Source organism: Canis aureus, chromosome 24 (assembly GCF_053574225.1).
Source record: "Canis aureus isolate CA01 chromosome 24, VMU_Caureus_v.1.0, whole genome shotgun sequence".
In the NCBI taxonomy this organism is placed as follows: Eukaryota; Metazoa; Chordata; class Mammalia; order Carnivora; family Canidae; genus Canis; species Canis aureus.
This window is the reverse complement of record NC_135634.1, coordinates 15448194-15464746: the sequence shown is the minus strand read 5'-3', so window position 1 is coordinate 15464746 and position 16553 is coordinate 15448194. Positions and strand designations below refer to the sequence as shown.

The following is a 16553-nucleotide window of genomic DNA, read 5'->3' as shown; positions in this document are numbered from 1 at the left end:
TTTCACTCAGGTCATAATCTCTCGGGGTCGTGGGATCAAGACCTATGTCAGTCTCCATGCTTAGCAGAGAGTCTGCTTAAGATTCTGTCTCCCTCTCCCTCTGCCCCTCCTGCCACTCTTGCACTCTCTCTCTCAAATAAATAAATCTTAAAAAAAAAAAAAAAAAAAAAAAGTAAATGTAGTTGCTACTTGCTAGGACAACACCAAAATTTTGTCTTCCAGTCGTTGATCCATCAATCAATATTTGTTAACAAATGTATCAGTTAGAAGATAAAACAGTAAACATCCAGAGCTACACACTAAGTTCCATATATATTTTTATCTCCAGGGGAAGAAAACCAAAACTGAAGCTCCACACTCGAGCATAGAGTCTAAACAGAGTTCAGAATCTGAAGTCAGTTGAGTTGTTTTTTTTTAAGATTTTATTTATGTATTTCATGCACAGCAAAAGAGAGGCAGAGACATAGGCAGAGAAAGAAGCAGGCTCCATGCAGGAAGCCCGAAGTGGGACTCGATCCTGGAACTCCAGGATCACACCCTGGGCCGAAGGCAGACACTCAGCTGGTGAGCCACCCAGGCGTCCCATCAGTTGAGTTTAAATTCTCATCCAATTTAGACACTTGGTAGTTACGTGGCTTTGGGTACATTCTGGAAGCTCTGAACCTCAGGTCTGTAAGATGAAAACAAGACCTACCCCAAAAATTGTTTGGGGATCCAGTGCCGCAGAGCAGAATTTAGCACACGTTAATTCCCAGTCTCCTGGAACCCTGTCTCAGCAGCACACAACTTCCTGTGACAATTTGTCTTCACTTAGAGAATTAAGATCACAAGAACAGAAATGTGTGATCTCAGGTTGCTTAATCCTACTTAGACAGTTGACAAATTCACAAATTAGAGGGTCAGACACAGCTCTGGAGATATTAGAAAGTTATTATTAAATGCAGTTGGAAAAAGGAGGCCAGGGGAGAAGCTGAAGGAAGGCCTGAGCCTTGGAAGGCTGGTTCTGGGTGAGCGGCTCATCAGAGTGGCTACAAACCAGCCAGCAACTTGCATCACAAAGGCCCTAGCAGGTCCTTATCTGTCGGCTCCCACAGCAGCTGCATCACCAGCAGTGCCTCCAGGCAGAGAGGCAGGGGCCCCCCTGTGGCCTCCCAGAGTGCCAGGCTCCATAAGATCCAGTGAGTGGGAGATCAAAGCACTTCCCAGGGTGACCCAGGGGAGTGTCTGGGTGGGAAGGAAAGAAGAAGGGCCAGGGTACTTCAGCCAGTTCTCACCTCACTTGAGAATGCCTCATTGCATCCTGCCATTCTCTGACTTTGCAACTGAGTCTTTCACTTAAAAATCTTTAACGTTGCAGTCAGAATGTCTAAAACCCAAAGATTTTCACCTGAACAGGAGCCAGAAATCCTTAGAATCTCATTAAGATTCCAATAAATTACACTACTTGCAGTCCCTGGATGCTGTCCATAGCTAAGGGTCAAGATTGCTTTTTTCCCTGTGTCCCTGACTCAGAGAAAACCAGCATGTGTGATTGGTCAAGTATGTGTCCAAATACTGTCCCTTGGGGTGGGGGTGGGGGCACAATGGGCTGATCAGCAGTTGGCTGTGACTGAGCCACTTTGCAGAAGTGCAGAGGCAAGGAGCCGGCCACTGAGTGAGCCACCTAGCACGGCTCTGGTGCAGGATTAGTGCCAGGACTGGGAGGACCCCAGACCCTTAGTGTCAGGCCTCCTAAACTCCCCTCAACTCCTTCGCTCTAGATTTGGGCTGACAAGCATGGGAGCCAACAGCATCATCAGGTTTTACTTGTGATCCCTGAAGCATCTGGGTGATGCTCAGAGGGCCAGTCTTTCTGGGCATTCAGAGATTTAAGACTACATCCCCCAACTATGTTCATATAAGGAAGCCTGTTATGGCAACTACACTATTTCTCCATATCTGCTTTCCACCTTTATTGAAATGAGAAGAAAAGGTTGAAGCCACTAGTAATTGAGACTCACTTGTTAGTCCAGAGTAGAGACCGGAATCTATTAAATATGCAATGAACTTAGCTTTCTTCCCTCCGTGAGCCACCATTATATTGAACCTCACTTTTCCTCCTCCCTTGGAGGGCTCATCCACTCTTCAACCTACTTCAGCTGCCGCCACTATCCAGGGGCTACCAAGCCGACAGTTCCTACCCACTCTCTCTTCTGGAATTTAGTACTGCCTCTCTCCTGCTTGCGGAAACTCCCATTTGGTATCTACCATGAGAAGGTCTTCCAGAGAACTCAAAATTCCACCTTCTTTCCTCTATGTCATTCTTCCCCTGAACTATTTCCTCCAGGATTCATCCCAGCCGCTGAGACTAAACCTTGAACTCATCCTCGCTACCGCCACACTCCTCTGCCTTCTCCCCCGAACTACTTCTGGCCAGTCACCACAGCCTGTTGACTGAGCCATTGAGCTCATCTCCTGAATCCATCCCTTTGTTCATATTTTTACTATAACGCAGACCAAGGCTCTTTTATAGAGTCAAGTTGGGACAATTTCAATCATTTTCCAATTTATTGCCTGTGGTACTGTGATTTATAGTAATACATAATATTATATATATTTTAGTCTTTACCCATGGCCGTAGTTCTACAGGGACACATGGGGCACATAGCTCCTAAAACTTTGTAATCTCCTAAGTGATAAGAAAAATAGGAGCATCCTTTGTTACAACATTCGGTCTTTTGTCCACGGCTCCTGAGACAAGTCTTGAATAGAAAAGGGGAAAAAAGTGTCTTATTATTCGTAACAAGCCCTTTCAATCTGAAGTCCAAGTTAAGGAAGGTGGTTTTTGGAAAGCCTCTAGATAACCACAATGGGATCTGGTTGCCAGGGAAACAACCAAGAGATTAGAGAGCTGGAACTTTCAGCCCCACCTCCTTTTTTTTTCTTTTTTTAAGATTTATTTATTTATTCATGAGAGGCACAATAGAGAGAGAGGCAGAGACACAAGCAGAGGGAGAAGCAGGCTTCCCGTGGGGAGCCCGATATGGGACTTGATCTGGGATCCTGTGAGTCAAAGGCCGAAGCTCAACCGCTGACCCACGTGGGTATCCCCAGTCCCACCTCCTGACCTCTGAGAAGAGGAGCTGGGCTGGAGGTTGAGTTAATCACCAATGGCCAAGGCTTCAGTCAATCATGCCTACATTACAAAGCTTCCATAAAAAAACCCCAACTGAAGGGTTGGTATACAGGTAGAGGTAGTGGGAGGCTGGAATATCCAGAGAGGACATGGAAGCTCTGTGCCCTTTCCCCCATACCTTGCCCTGTGTGTCTCTTCCATCTGGCTGTTGTTGAGCTGTATCCTTTTATCATAAACTGTTACTCCTGTAAGTAAACTGTTTTCCTGAGTTCTTTTTTTTTTTTTTTTTTCCTGAGTTCTATAAGCTGTTTTAGCAAATTATTGAACGGAGGAAGGGCTTGTGGGAACCTCTGATTTGTAGCTGGTGTGATAACCTGGCCTGGAGAGTGACATCTAGGGGGAGGGGCAGTCTTGTGGGATCTGAGCTCTCAACCTGTGAGATCTGACATTGTCCAGGTAGATAATGCCAGAACTGAGCTGAATCGTAGGACACCCATCTGGTCGGAAACTGCCCCCAACATCTGGTAGCAGAGGTGAAGTATTGGGTGTACAGGACGAATAGAGTTTTTTCCTTCTCTAGCCCTGACTCTGTGTCTTCCTCCTCAAATTCATTGGCCACACAGCAGCCAGATGACTCTTTCCAAACTTGACACAGAGGACTCCCTTGTTATAAAACTTCAGTGAATTCCCCTTGCATGAGTTACGAAAGTACAAAATGCCCAGTTAAGTCAGAGTTCCAAATAAACCACAAACACATTTTTTTTTTTTTTCAGAAGACTAGGTCCCATGCAATTTTTAGGACATCATTATACTAAAAGTTATTTGTTATTGATCTGAAATCCAGATTTTACTGGGCACAGTATTTCATTTGCCAAATCTGACAAATCTACCCCTTGCCTCCCTAACAGAAGTCAAACCCTTATGTGGCATTTAAGGCTCCCCATCATTTGACCTTTCCCCACAGCCTTGTCCCACTGTCCTTACAGTCAGGCTTGTCTACTCCCTACCTTGGCAATAATATTCCTCCAGCCCAGGGTCTCCCCTCCCTCTCCTTGCTTGTTTAAATCCAAGCATCTCTGAAACTCCCTTTCTTCCCTGAATCCTTCCCTGGGCTCTCTGAGAGCTAGCACCTTGAGCCTATAGAGTTTATTTACTCCATGGCTCTGATCTGGTTAAGACGCTTTGGAATATTAAGAGCACCCTAGGACTCAGTAACCCCAAGAGCTAGGGGATGCATTGGCCATAAATGGCACTCTGCTCCTCACCTGGGCAGGAGCAGGAAGGCTTGAGTCCCACAGAAAGGCCAGCTGCAGCAGTGCTCACACCGAGTAAGCAGCTCACTGCAAACTGCCTGGAACAATCCTGCACAGCATGGGAGGAAAGCCCTGCCTGCAAAGGGAGATGGTTCACACGGAAGTGAAGGAAAAATCAGGTAGGGGCGAATTCAACATCTATACAAGGTACATTACTGCAGGTGAGGGAGCCTCCCTCTTGGACTAGGGTCCCTTGGGCTCCCCGCTTTGGTCCAAAAACTCCCAATTTCTGCAGCTGTCCCCACCTAACAAAGCTTCCAGATTCATTACTCTTACCTTGGACATTCTCAAGTCAATCAATGCTGCTTTTTGAAAAGCAGAGCCAGAGCCAAATCACACACTCTGCATTAGGGTCTCCAGGATTAAAGCTAAAAACAAAACAATGGTCTCCCCTTGACTGGAATCCCATGCTTCTAATGGGACACATGAGATTCAGTTAGGTATTCATCACCCCTGTCATTCTCAAGTTTGTTGTTGTTTTTTTTTTAAGATTTTATTTATTTGGGCAGCCTGGGTGGCGCAGTGGTTTAGCACCTGTCTTCTGCCCAGGGCGTGATCCTGGAAACCCGGGATTGAGTCCCATATCGGGCTCCCTGCATGGAGCCTGCTTCTCCCTCTGCCTATGTCTCTGCTGCCCTCTCTCTCTCTCTTTCTCTCTCTCTCTGTTTCTCATGAATAAATAAATAAAATCTGTTTTTTTAAAGATCCCTGAGCTACCCAGGGATCCCCTCAAGTTTTATATTTAGTTCATGATTCAGCAAAATACCCAGTGCTTTTCTCATAAATTGTTATCAAGCGAGGCTTCCTCTGACCTATACTTGAATTTTCCAATGGAAATAAGTGGCTGGGGACACCTGGGTGGCCCTGTGGTTTGGCACCTGCCTTCGGCCCAGGGTGTGATCCTGGAGACCCAGGATCAAGTCCCGTATTGGACTCCCTGCATGGAGCCTGCTTCTCCCTTGGCCTATGTCTCTGCCTTTCTCTCTGTGTCTCTCATGAATGAATAAATAAAATCTTTAAAAAAAAAAAAAAAGGAAATAAGTGCCTTTACATGTCTCCTTGATTTCAGGTCTGTATTCAAAACCTGGTTCTGGCAACTCTTCCACTGGCGATCATTCCCAACCTGTGCTTTCTGATGAGCACGCTCTGGAGCCTCACGTGACCACTGGCAGTCCCACCGATGGGTACTGCGTAGTCACCTGAAATTCATCTGCAGCTCAAGAAATGTACAGCATATCTCTTTCCATGCAAGACACAAGATAGCAAAGATACCCTGACATTTTGAAAAGGAGAGCTCAGAGGGCTGGGGGGAGGCTGCAGAAATTGCTTAGTTCTCTGGAATCAATTGTTGGCCAGCCCACGACTGCACATGGTTATTAGAAGGTAAGAGTGAGGGCCCCAGATTCCCTTCCCTGGGCAATCTAGGAATCTTACAGTAGCAATTCAAGCGACTTCTCCACCCCCGTGGGCTCAGCTCCTCCTCCCTCCCTTGTTCCTCTACAGAAGCTGAACTGGGGGCACATACCCTTTCCCCACCTCGCAGATGCCGCCTCACATTGTACCCGGAGCGCCGCCAGGGTGCCCGATTCCCCAACTTCCACCCACATCTCAGCAATGAATTTAAATCGTTCTGCTCCTTTCTCATCCAGTACGTTGCTAAGTTACGGAAGATAATTAGGAACAGGTTTGGGAGCTCATTACAATTCCAGTCACGGTGCTCTCTCTCTGCCCCCCTCTTTTTCTGAGGAGCAGGAGGAAAATACTCACTGAGCCCAGCCTTGGCTCGTAGAGCAGGTAACGCAGGTGCTGGGCAGGGTGCAGCGGGCTCTTGCAAGCTGCACCGATGAATACGGGATGCGGAAATCCAGAAACATGTCATTGGACACCCCCCCCCCCAACACCTGCTTTGAGGAAAATGTCAGAAAAGCACCTGGCCTCTAGATGGGGATTGCTGGTGCCCAGGGACAAGGGATGGAGCAGCCCGGAAATGAGCAGTTAAAACTTTAGAATTGGAAAGTAGCAGGCGGAATCCGTCTAATCACCGTTTGGCTGAACGTGGTACTTCAAACCGGTGAGCGGCCTTTGTGTCCGAAGACGGACTCCCCCGGACTCCCCAGCAACCCTTGCAGGACAGATCGGAAGAAAGCATAGTTTTAATCCTCCCTGATTAATGTTACAAAATGAGCTCCCCTGACACCTGCAACATCATTCTCTGCACAGATGGTGAAGGAGGACAGGTCGGAAACTGAGGGAAATCTAACGAAACTCCAACCACCCGCAAGCGGAGAGAAGGCACCATATGCTCTCTTGAGGTCGGGGTCCCGGTTACTCCCTGAATGACCCGGTACCCCCTGGCCCAAGCCAGACCCATCCTCCTTTGACCCCACCGGCTTGTTTATGATCTGCGGGTCCGGTCCCCGTTTTCTCATAGTGCCCGAAGAGGCAGGGCCGAGGCTGACTCGGGCGCAAGGCACCCTTTGTTAGATGCCAGGAGCTGATGCTCCCTGCATTTGCCTTTGGGCATCTGCCTCTATTCTGTTTCTCTGGGAGCTCTCCATTTGCTGGTGCGGGATCTAGTCGGTCCCCAAATTATTTACTTACATATTTTTAACATTTTATTTATTTATAAATATATTTCTGTATAAATTCATTTATTTATAACAAATAAATGAATATATGGGAGACACAGAGAGAGAGGCAGAAACACAGGCAGAGGGAGAAGCAGGCTCCCCATGGGGAATCTGATGCAGGACTCGATCCCAGCACCTCAGGATGGTGACCTGAACCAAAGGCAGAGCCTCAGCCACTGAGCCACCCAGCCACCCTCCAAATTATTTATTGATGCCTTTCTCTCCCGGAGGTTGTAAGCCCCTCAGGGCTGGAGAATGCCTTGTTACTCTTTGCATCCATAAAGGTTTTTTATTAAACAAATAAGTTTTCACCCTCAAATGGAAGCTATAATTTCTAGTCTGCTTTAGAAAGCTTAGACTTTTCCAACCATTAACCATTTAGATTTATACTCTAAAATACTGAGAAAAAGTTCTACAAAACTACTATTCTAATATATCAAAGAGGTCTCTAGTAAAGACTGCCCTTCATACTGAGACTATTTAGGAATCTTGGGGTACTGTTGTCAGTGTATTTATGTGGAAATGACGTGAAGATCTCACTTTTAGTTCAGTTCTAGTTGCAAAGAAGAATTTCTGTGGCTCTCTGAGCACCCCACTGTGATGGGCAAAACTCTGCAGAGGGGTACCCCCTCATCTAAAGGGGAGTGCTTGACCAGTGTCACCTTCCTCCATCACAGCTAGTTATGTGATTTTAATAAAACTAACCTAGTACATTCGGTAGTACATATTTTTCAAGTCACATGGAGCTCAGCACCAGGGACTGAGCCTGCCTCGGTCACAGGAGAGCTGCTTGCCCCTTGATGAGGAACTTACCCTGGCTGAACCTTACTATCCTCACCTGCCAACAAGATGTTGATAAACGCCTTGCAAAGATGTAAGTATTCTGGATTCTGCACAAGAAGCAACTAGCATACAGCTTGGCAGGTAGCAGATGTTCAACAAGTGGCAGTGGCAGTGGGCATTATTATTATGATGATGATTTGAGGTACCAAGCTGACTATATGGAGAGAGTGAAGGGGTGCTGTGGGTGTAAATGGTGCAGCCATCTGAGGGCAATGTGGCAGCAGAACTCAGTGAAATTAGGTGAGTATCCGACCTATGACCCATAAGTCCCACTTTTAGAAGGAGACTCCCAGTGAGCACAGCACAAGAGACAAGGCTCAGGTGACTGATCATAGCATTCTCTGTGGGTGGGGAAAGTGGGAGGCACTTTAAATGGGGCTTAACCTGGGGGAATGGTTGGGAGAAACAGTGGCTGCCCCTGATCGAAGACTGAAGCAGACACAGGAATAAGCCAGAGGTACCATCAGAAACATGCACTGGTCTTTATTTATTTATTAAAGATTTTACTTTTTAAAAAAGATTTTATTTATCTATGAGACACACAGAGGGAGAGAGAGAGAGAGAGAGAGGCAGAGACAGAGGCAGAGACAGAGGTAGAGGGAGAAGCAGGCTCCATGCAGGGAGCCCGATGTGGGACTCGATCCTGGGTCTCCAGGATCACACCCTGGGCTGAAGGTGGTGCTAAACCACTGAGCCACCCACGCTGCCCAGATTTCTACTTTTTAAAAGTAATCTCTACACCCAGTATGGGACTCGAACTCACAACCCTGAGATCAAGAGTTGCATGCTCTACCAACTGGGGCAGCCAGGCACCCCCATCCACTGGTCTTCAAAACACAGTCTGCCATTTGTTTAAAATTAAGAAATAGGATGACTCTCACGGCACACTATTACTATTACTGTTGTTGTAAATTTAAAATGCTTACATTCAGGCAACCATGCTCAGTACTCTTCGAAGATCTGTACAGACCCAAGGATGTGTGCCAAACGTAACAGGGCAGGTGCTTAAGGGTCGGAGGAGAGAAGGGCTAATGAGAGTGGGGAGTGAGGAAGAAGTGGGGAAAAAGGAGTGAAATAAAACAAGAGAAGGCTCTTCCAGACTATTGGCGAACTGAAGTGATGAACGCATCCCTTCACTTTATGTTAGAAAAAAGTGTGTTGGTTTCTGCTGTGTGGCTTGGATAGATTTCCTTGAAAGGAAATGCAAGGACCCAGTGGAGTTCTTGGAGACTCCTTTTTATACCCACAGCACCTAGAATGTGACAAGCAGAAAACCCATGCTTGAGTGAATGTCTGAAACCAAACATACTTATGCTCACATAGAGCATTTATGTCCTGGAGGCTGACCGAAACCTTGGAACGAGAGAAGGCATTTTTGCGAAGTTACTAGGAGGCACAGATGCCTCTCGGAGATGAGGAGGAAGGAAGAGAGTCATCTGGAGCTGGTTTCCCAAACCTCAAGGAGGTTGGTATCATCTCTGGAGGGACGTAAGCCTTAAGCAGAGGAAACAATAGGAAGCACCCACGAGACATGAGAAAGCACAAAACTGGCCAGTGCGTTGGACTCTGAACTTTATAGAACCCGGCAGAAGAAGACTCTGCTTGTTACGGGGTAAGGCACACGGTACACCAAGCAGGGTAATTGATGCTCTGTGACATCAGGGTCGAGGGCCAAATCTCAGGCCTAATTGCAAATTTAAGGGGAAATTACCTCTGCGATGATATATGGCATGTCAAGGCTAATGGATTCCAGGGTCTGCCTGGGCTCAAATTCCCAACTGCACATCCCAACTGCAAATGTGCACAATGACTCCGATTTTCCCTTACTACCCCATTCTGTATTTATTGGGTGAGAATGTGCCTTTTGAGCATTTTATTCATTTTGAAGCAATGAGGCATGTGATGGTGGCAAGTGATCGAGATCAAGCAGCGTGTCCAATTCTTTGTTTTAATTTCTGATACATCCTTGCTACCTAATTAATCTCTTCACAGGCCATTCATTCCATAGCAGGAGACTTTCCCATTTGCTGTGTTGTCCCTAGTTGTCTTTATAGCAGTAAAACTTTTGAAGTCTGTTTTAAGAACCTTTTTCTAGATATTTCTATTCTGACAGACAGAGCTACAGGGGACAGACTGTCATGAAGCAAAGATGAACTTTGGGGTTATAAGGGTTTGGGATTTGGATTGGCCTGTTGTAGGTAAGGACCCTAAGAAACAAGACCATTCAGAATTCTCAATGTTCTCCTTCAGTTTGGTGTTATTGCATATTTTAATATGGAATTACTTCTTGTTTCTGGTGTCATTTCCTTTCTGAGACATTGGTGTTTACAAATCAATGTAAACCACTGGTGGCTCAATGGTTGAGCATCTGCCTTCGGCTCAGGGTGTCATCCCAGGGTCTGGGATCGAGTCCCACGTCAGGCTCCCTGCATGGAGCCTGCTTCTCCCTCTGCCTGTGTCTCTGTGCCTCTCTCTCTGTGTCTTTCATGGATAAATAAAATATTTAAAAAGAAATGCTGTCAGATCTTACTCTGAAAGTCATAGCATCTTTAGAGAGATGCTGGCTGGGGATACAGCCTAACTTTGTGACTTAGTGTAAAAGGCATGTGGCTACACACAAGAATCACCATCGTCAGCTGAGGGACAGAAGCAGGAGCCAGGAAAGTACTGGAGATCATACCTGGTAGGAATAGCTTCTCCCCCAAATCCTCAAGACTCTCCCCAAATCAGAATCATTAGACATCTGTACATTTTAAGTCTTAAGTCAGGATTCTTAGCTAAACCTTCTAGAAAGACTCCCTGAGAGCAATGAGCTACCAGGTCAGCAAAGAAAGTTCAACCAGAGTCTTTCATGTGGAAAAGTCCAGACCAGAACCCTCTTCTCTCCTTCTCTGACTTCTCTCTAATTCACCCTGCATCAGTGATCTTTTTCAAAAGTGTCCTGGATCATGTCATCCCCTCTCCAACCTGAACTCTGCTTAAAAACCTTTAACAGGGGATCCCTGGGTGGCTCAGCGGTTGAGCGTCTGCCTTTGACTCAGGGCATGATCCTGGAGTTCTGGGATCGATTCCTGCATCAGGTTCCCTGCATGGAGCCTGCTTCTCCCTCTGCCTGTGTCTCTGCCTCTTCTCTGTGTTTCTCATGAATAAATGAATCAAATCTTTTAAAAACAAAAAACAAACAAAAAACCTTTAACAGTTTCCTAGTGTGCTGGGTATAGAGATAAAACCCCACTGTGGCTTCCAAGGCCTTGGATGGTCTAGCCCCTATTTATCTCCAGACTCATTTCATGCCACACAATTTCTGCTGTAGCCACACTGGCCTATAGCCACACTGGCCTTCTACACATCCTGCTCCCTTACACCAAAGGGCCTTTGCACATGTTGTTCTCACTGACGGGGATGTTTTCTCTCTCATCGTCTACTGCTTCCTACTCACTCTTCAGTTCTCAAGTAAATATCACTTCCTCCAAGAACCCCTCCCTGATTCTCTGGTTAGATCAGATGCCATGATAGGCTTATAGCACTCTACACCCGCCTCAGAGCACTTGCCAACTGTAATTTTACATTCACTGGCTGATGTTTTGATGGGGTTTCCCACTGAATCATAAACACTGAGGAAAAAGAGGCTGTGTCCATCTTGCAAATTGTGCTCACCTTCTCCAGAATAGCGATTTCTTTCTTTTTCTTTTTTTAGACAGATCTTTCCACTTTCTCTTTCTTTTTTCCTTAAGATTTTATTTATTTATTCATGAGAGACACACACAGAGAGAGAAAGAGAGAGAGGCAGAGACATAGGCAGAGGGAGAGAAGCAGGCTCCATGCAGGGAACCTGACGTGGGACTTGATCCCGGGACCCCAGGACCAGGCCCTGGGCTGAAGGCGTCAGTAAACCGCTGAGCCAACCGGGCTGCCCAGAACAGCAATTTCATTAATAATTGCCTAAATGGGTAAAGGAAGGGATGAACAAACCAGGGCCAAAATCCGCTCACACTATTGGGATGGCAGACGTAGGGCAGAGGTGGATAGGCTGATAGATTTAGTAACACGACCTTCGATTAGGTCAACAACTATTTCCCAAGCACATCCACAGGGAAATGGAGACACAGACGGGCAGAAACAGCACGTAGCAACGACTGGTTGCTGAGGCCCCCGCGTGCTGGGCACTGTGCTGGGCCTCACGTGATGTCTCTGGAGGCTGACAGTTTGAGTCTGAGATGGAGCTCTGCATCGGGCTCCCCGCAGGGAGCCTGCTTCTCCCTCTGCCTATGTCTCTGCCCCTCTGTGTGTCTCTCATGAATAAGTAAAATCTTCCAAAAAAAATTTTAAAAAAAATTTTCTTAAGTATTCAAGTGCTGGAGGCTCCTGCTTTCTCATTTGTAAAATGGGAAAATGATGGCATTTATTTTAGACCATTATTGTGAGGTTTCAATGAACTAACACACACAAAGTAGTACACAAGGGTAGTTGGCCCATGGTAAACACTACGGGTATCATAGCTATTATTATCATCCTCGTTCTAACCGTAAGGAAAGTGGGGTTCAGAGAGATTCGAGTACTTTGTTTAAAGCCTCAGAGTGAGCAAATGGCTAAGTTAGAACTCAACCGGGGTGAATCTGTCTCCAAAGTCTTTCCTCTCTTGACGCTGTTGCGTTTAGGGGCTGGGAGCACTGAGCCTCTAGGCTGACAGTCTTCAGTGTCTGCAAATTAGCTAGACTGGGTCAGCTGTGGGGTGAGAGCGAGCATGAGCAGAGGTACAGGTGGGCAGGCAGCCAGGTACACAGAGTTCTGGCCACAGGTACCTAGACAAAGTCTAAGTTTACAGGACAGAAGTAAAGCAGGGACCAAGTGATAGGACCAGGAAGCTCCATCAAAATTCACAGTGGTGGGATACCTGGGTGGCTCAGCAGTTGACCATCTGCCTTCAGCTCAGGTCATGATCCCAGAGTCCTGGGATCGAGTCTCTTCAGAGAGCCTGCTTCTCCCTCTGCCTGTGTTTCTGTCTATTTTTGTATTTCTCATGAATAAATAAATAAAATCTTTAAAAAAAGTTTGACAGTGGCTGGTACCAGTTTGAAAAGTTAGTATGGGGTGAACAAGATGGTTGGTGATATTAGACCAGGCTTCAGAGGTCTGTAGCTTGAGACTGGGATTGATCTAGAAGCTTGGGATGGCACTAGGTTGCAGGAGGGAGGAATGAAGGCGTGGCCATGGGAACAGAGTTGTGGGGTGAAGCAGGTATCACAACAGTGGTAAAGCCCCCTCCTGAGGCTTGAAGCCAGGGGTGGGGAGCATGGGGGGCAGGTAGCAGCAGGAGGAGTGTGACCCTGATGCGCCACATTGGAGCTGGATGTGCATTTTCCTGTGGACGCATAGTCATACATGGTGTTGAGGTCTACAGTGGAGCATCGAAGTCCTACAATATGACTTCCTGGATCTCCCAGTACAAATCCCATTTCAGTATTCCCATTCTGTTCTTTTATTGTGGTCAGAACATATGTACTTGCCAAATCATGGATCTCAATTTGGGGTTCAGAAAATATGACCCCTATAACTATAGTTCAGCTGTACTGTGAATTAAACCAGCTCTTGTGGACTGGAACTGGGAGTCTAATTCCTATTTCTATTTCCTGTGGGAAAATTCATTCCAAATCCCAGAGAACTTCTTGGAACAGAACCACTCATAGGTTGCCTCCCCAGTGGAAAAACCCATTTGCTGATGATTAAGCTCAACGATAATGATATCATGCTCCTCCTCAACTTTAGTCCTCATTCTCTTTATCCACAAGAGATGGTATTTTAACAAAAACCAGAAATACCGAAAACTGTGGCTTGACAAAGGAACCCAGGGTCCCTTCAACAACATATAAATTAAAGGGAGACAGCTTGGCATTTTCTGATTGAAAGCTAGTTGTTCTTGAGAACATAGCAAGGTTAATGGGGTCATCCTGCTGTAAGGATGTGCCAGCCCACCAGGCCGCCTAATGCACGAGGATTAGAGGAGGAGTCTCGCCTGCACTTCGGGAGGACCTCACTTGAACTCTGCTTTCTCAGCTGCCTTCTGCTTGGCTTCTGCCTTCCTTTCTGGGGGGGGGGGAAGCAATTGCCTTTTTTTTTTTTTTTAATTTTATTTATTTTTTTATTTATTTATGACAGTCACACAGAGAGAGAGGCAGAGACACAGGCAGAGGGAGAAGCAGGCTCCATGCACCGGGAGCCCGACATGGGATTCAATCCCAGGTGTCCAGGATCGCGACCCGGGCCAAAGGCAGGCGCCAAACCGCTGCGCCACCCAGGGATCCCAGCAATTGTCTTTTGATTAAGCAGAACATTCTAGATTTTTTGTTTCCTGTAAAACAAAATCTCTCTCTCTCCTTTCTTCCTTCCTTCTCACTGCCTTAGTTCTAGCACTCTACACCTACTTCAGCACCCCACGGTGCCCTATGGGTAACCAGAGCCACAACTATATGGCCTTGAGTTTTAATGTCTCAGATTCTGCTAGTTTGTTTATAGTAATTTTTTCCTCTATTAACAAAGAGCTCTTTTCCTTCCTTCCTTCCTTCCTTCCTCCCTCCCTTCCTTCCTTCTTTCCTTCCTTCCTTCCTTCCTTTTCCTTCCTTCCTTCCTTCCTTCCTTCCTTTTCCTTCCTTTTCCTTCCTTTCTTCCTTCCTTCCTTCCTTCCTTCCTTCCTTCCTTCCTTCCTTCCTTCCTTCCTTCCTTTCTTTCTTTCTTTCTTTCTTTCTTTCTTTCTTTCTTTTCTTTCTTTCTTTCACAAATGATATCCAATAAGAATAAAGAAACAAGGGACCCCTGTGTGGCTCAGCAGTTAAGCATCTGCCTTTGGCTCAGGTCGTGATCCTGGAGTCCCAGGATCAAGTCCCATATCAGGTTCCCTGCATAGAGCCTGCTTCTCCCTCTGCCTGTGTCTCTGCCTCTCTCTCTGTGTCTCTGATGAATAAATAAATAAAATCTTAAAAAAAAAGAATAAAGAAACAAAACAACAACAAAAATCTGTAAATGTTACTATCCCTTGGAACATCTACTTTCCTCAGTCCTTGACAATGCTTTACCACTGATCTGTTTAGTTTTTCACCCATCACTCAGTGATGGAGCACTTGCCAGACGAGGCTGTAACCTGGCACACAAAGATGAATCACTCTTACCCCATAAGGAATTCAATCTGCAAAGTTTATAATCAGTATGGACACTGTATTTCATTCAACTTTAATGAGGAAAATTGAATAGATCATTTCCCAGTGGAACGTACTCCCTGTCCATGAAGTAAGCAAGTGGATAGCAGCTGTGTTCTTTGCTAGTTCCTTAAGGACACTGAGTAGAGTATTTCAATTCTAGAAGTGATATAAAACAGATTTCAGCTGACTATCTCCATACTGGATTCCTGGCCCTGAGTTACAAAAGTAAAATCCTAATTCCTAATATACTGGGATCCTAACTTTCAACCTTCCTGCATTAGCTGACGTGCCACAGTTTAGTTACATTCTCAATTTATAGCTGTTCTTAAATGGCTAAAACACATAAAATGCTATGTTTCTGTTTTTATATAAAGATCTCTGAGAACCTCCCAGTCAACAATGTACATTAATGATGCTTATTATCTTAATGAAATCCAAAGTAAACACTTTCTTTATTTTACAGATGGAAAAACATGTTTATATGAGAGGGAAAAAGAAAATGGTCAGCTTGGTTTAGACAGCACATTCTAAAGATACTGATAGGAACAGAAGACCTTACAGAAAATCAAGTTTTCTGCCACACGATTTCCTTATTTTAGGTACTTTTTTTTTCTATTCTAGACCATTTTTATTCCTAAGCTGCTACAGAATTTTTTCTTTCTTTTTTTAAGATTTATTTATTTGAGAAAGAGAGAGAGCACAAGACGGGGGAGGAGCAGAAGGAGAGAGTCTTCAAGCAGACTCCAACATGAGTGCAGAGCCCCCCCGACGGGGCTCGATCCCACAACCCATATAAGATCATGACCTGAGCCGAAACCAAGAGTCAGCCACTTAACCAACTGAGCCACTCAGGTGCCCCAGAAATTTTTTCTTCTATAAGGATTTCTCTTCCACAGGAATTTCTCAATAAAGAGAGAAAGAAAAGAGGCAGATGCTTCTGAGGATTTGGCTTTCCCTTCAGTTCAGGAGTGTCTCTGAGACACAGGTGACCCCGTGACTAGGAGCAGAGTGAGCAGAGCTTCCTGTCTAGTATCTCTTGCACTCCTGATTTGAAGGGTAAGATGAAAAACTTTCACTCATTTTAACTTCAGCTGAAATTACAGACAATCTTCAGGTTTCTTGGAACTAAATACTTAACTTTCATGAAGCTGGATAAGCAACTTTGTCATAACCTTTCCAATTGCATAAAATAGAAACAATGCCAGCATTAAGGTGAATCTAATCAGCAGATGCAGCTAGAAGGTATCAGAATAGTGCGTGGTCATTAGAAATGAGAGAATATTTTAGCCATTCTGCTTTGCTCTTGGGTTTATTTAAACCCTTGGCTCAATGGAGAGAATTTCCTATATTAACATCTGCTCTATTTTTAATTTTTTTCATGTGAAATTCTACAAGGGCCAAGCTTATTCCTTTACGCATTCATTCACTGTTATGGCTAACAACTCTTCACCAAGTACCT

At 45.5% G+C, this 16553-nt stretch overlaps 1 long non-coding RNA gene across 1 annotated transcript; it reads left to right on the top strand.

Moving 5' to 3' along the window:
• Positions 1-1087: 1087 nt before the first annotated feature.
• LOC144296457 (uncharacterized) lies at positions 1088-8148 on the top strand. Its single transcript, XR_013363575.1, has 3 exons — positions 1088-1178; positions 5498-5811; positions 5932-8148. It is a non-coding gene; the product is annotated as an uncharacterized LOC144296457 (long non-coding RNA).
• Positions 8149-16553: the final 8405 nt, after the last annotated feature.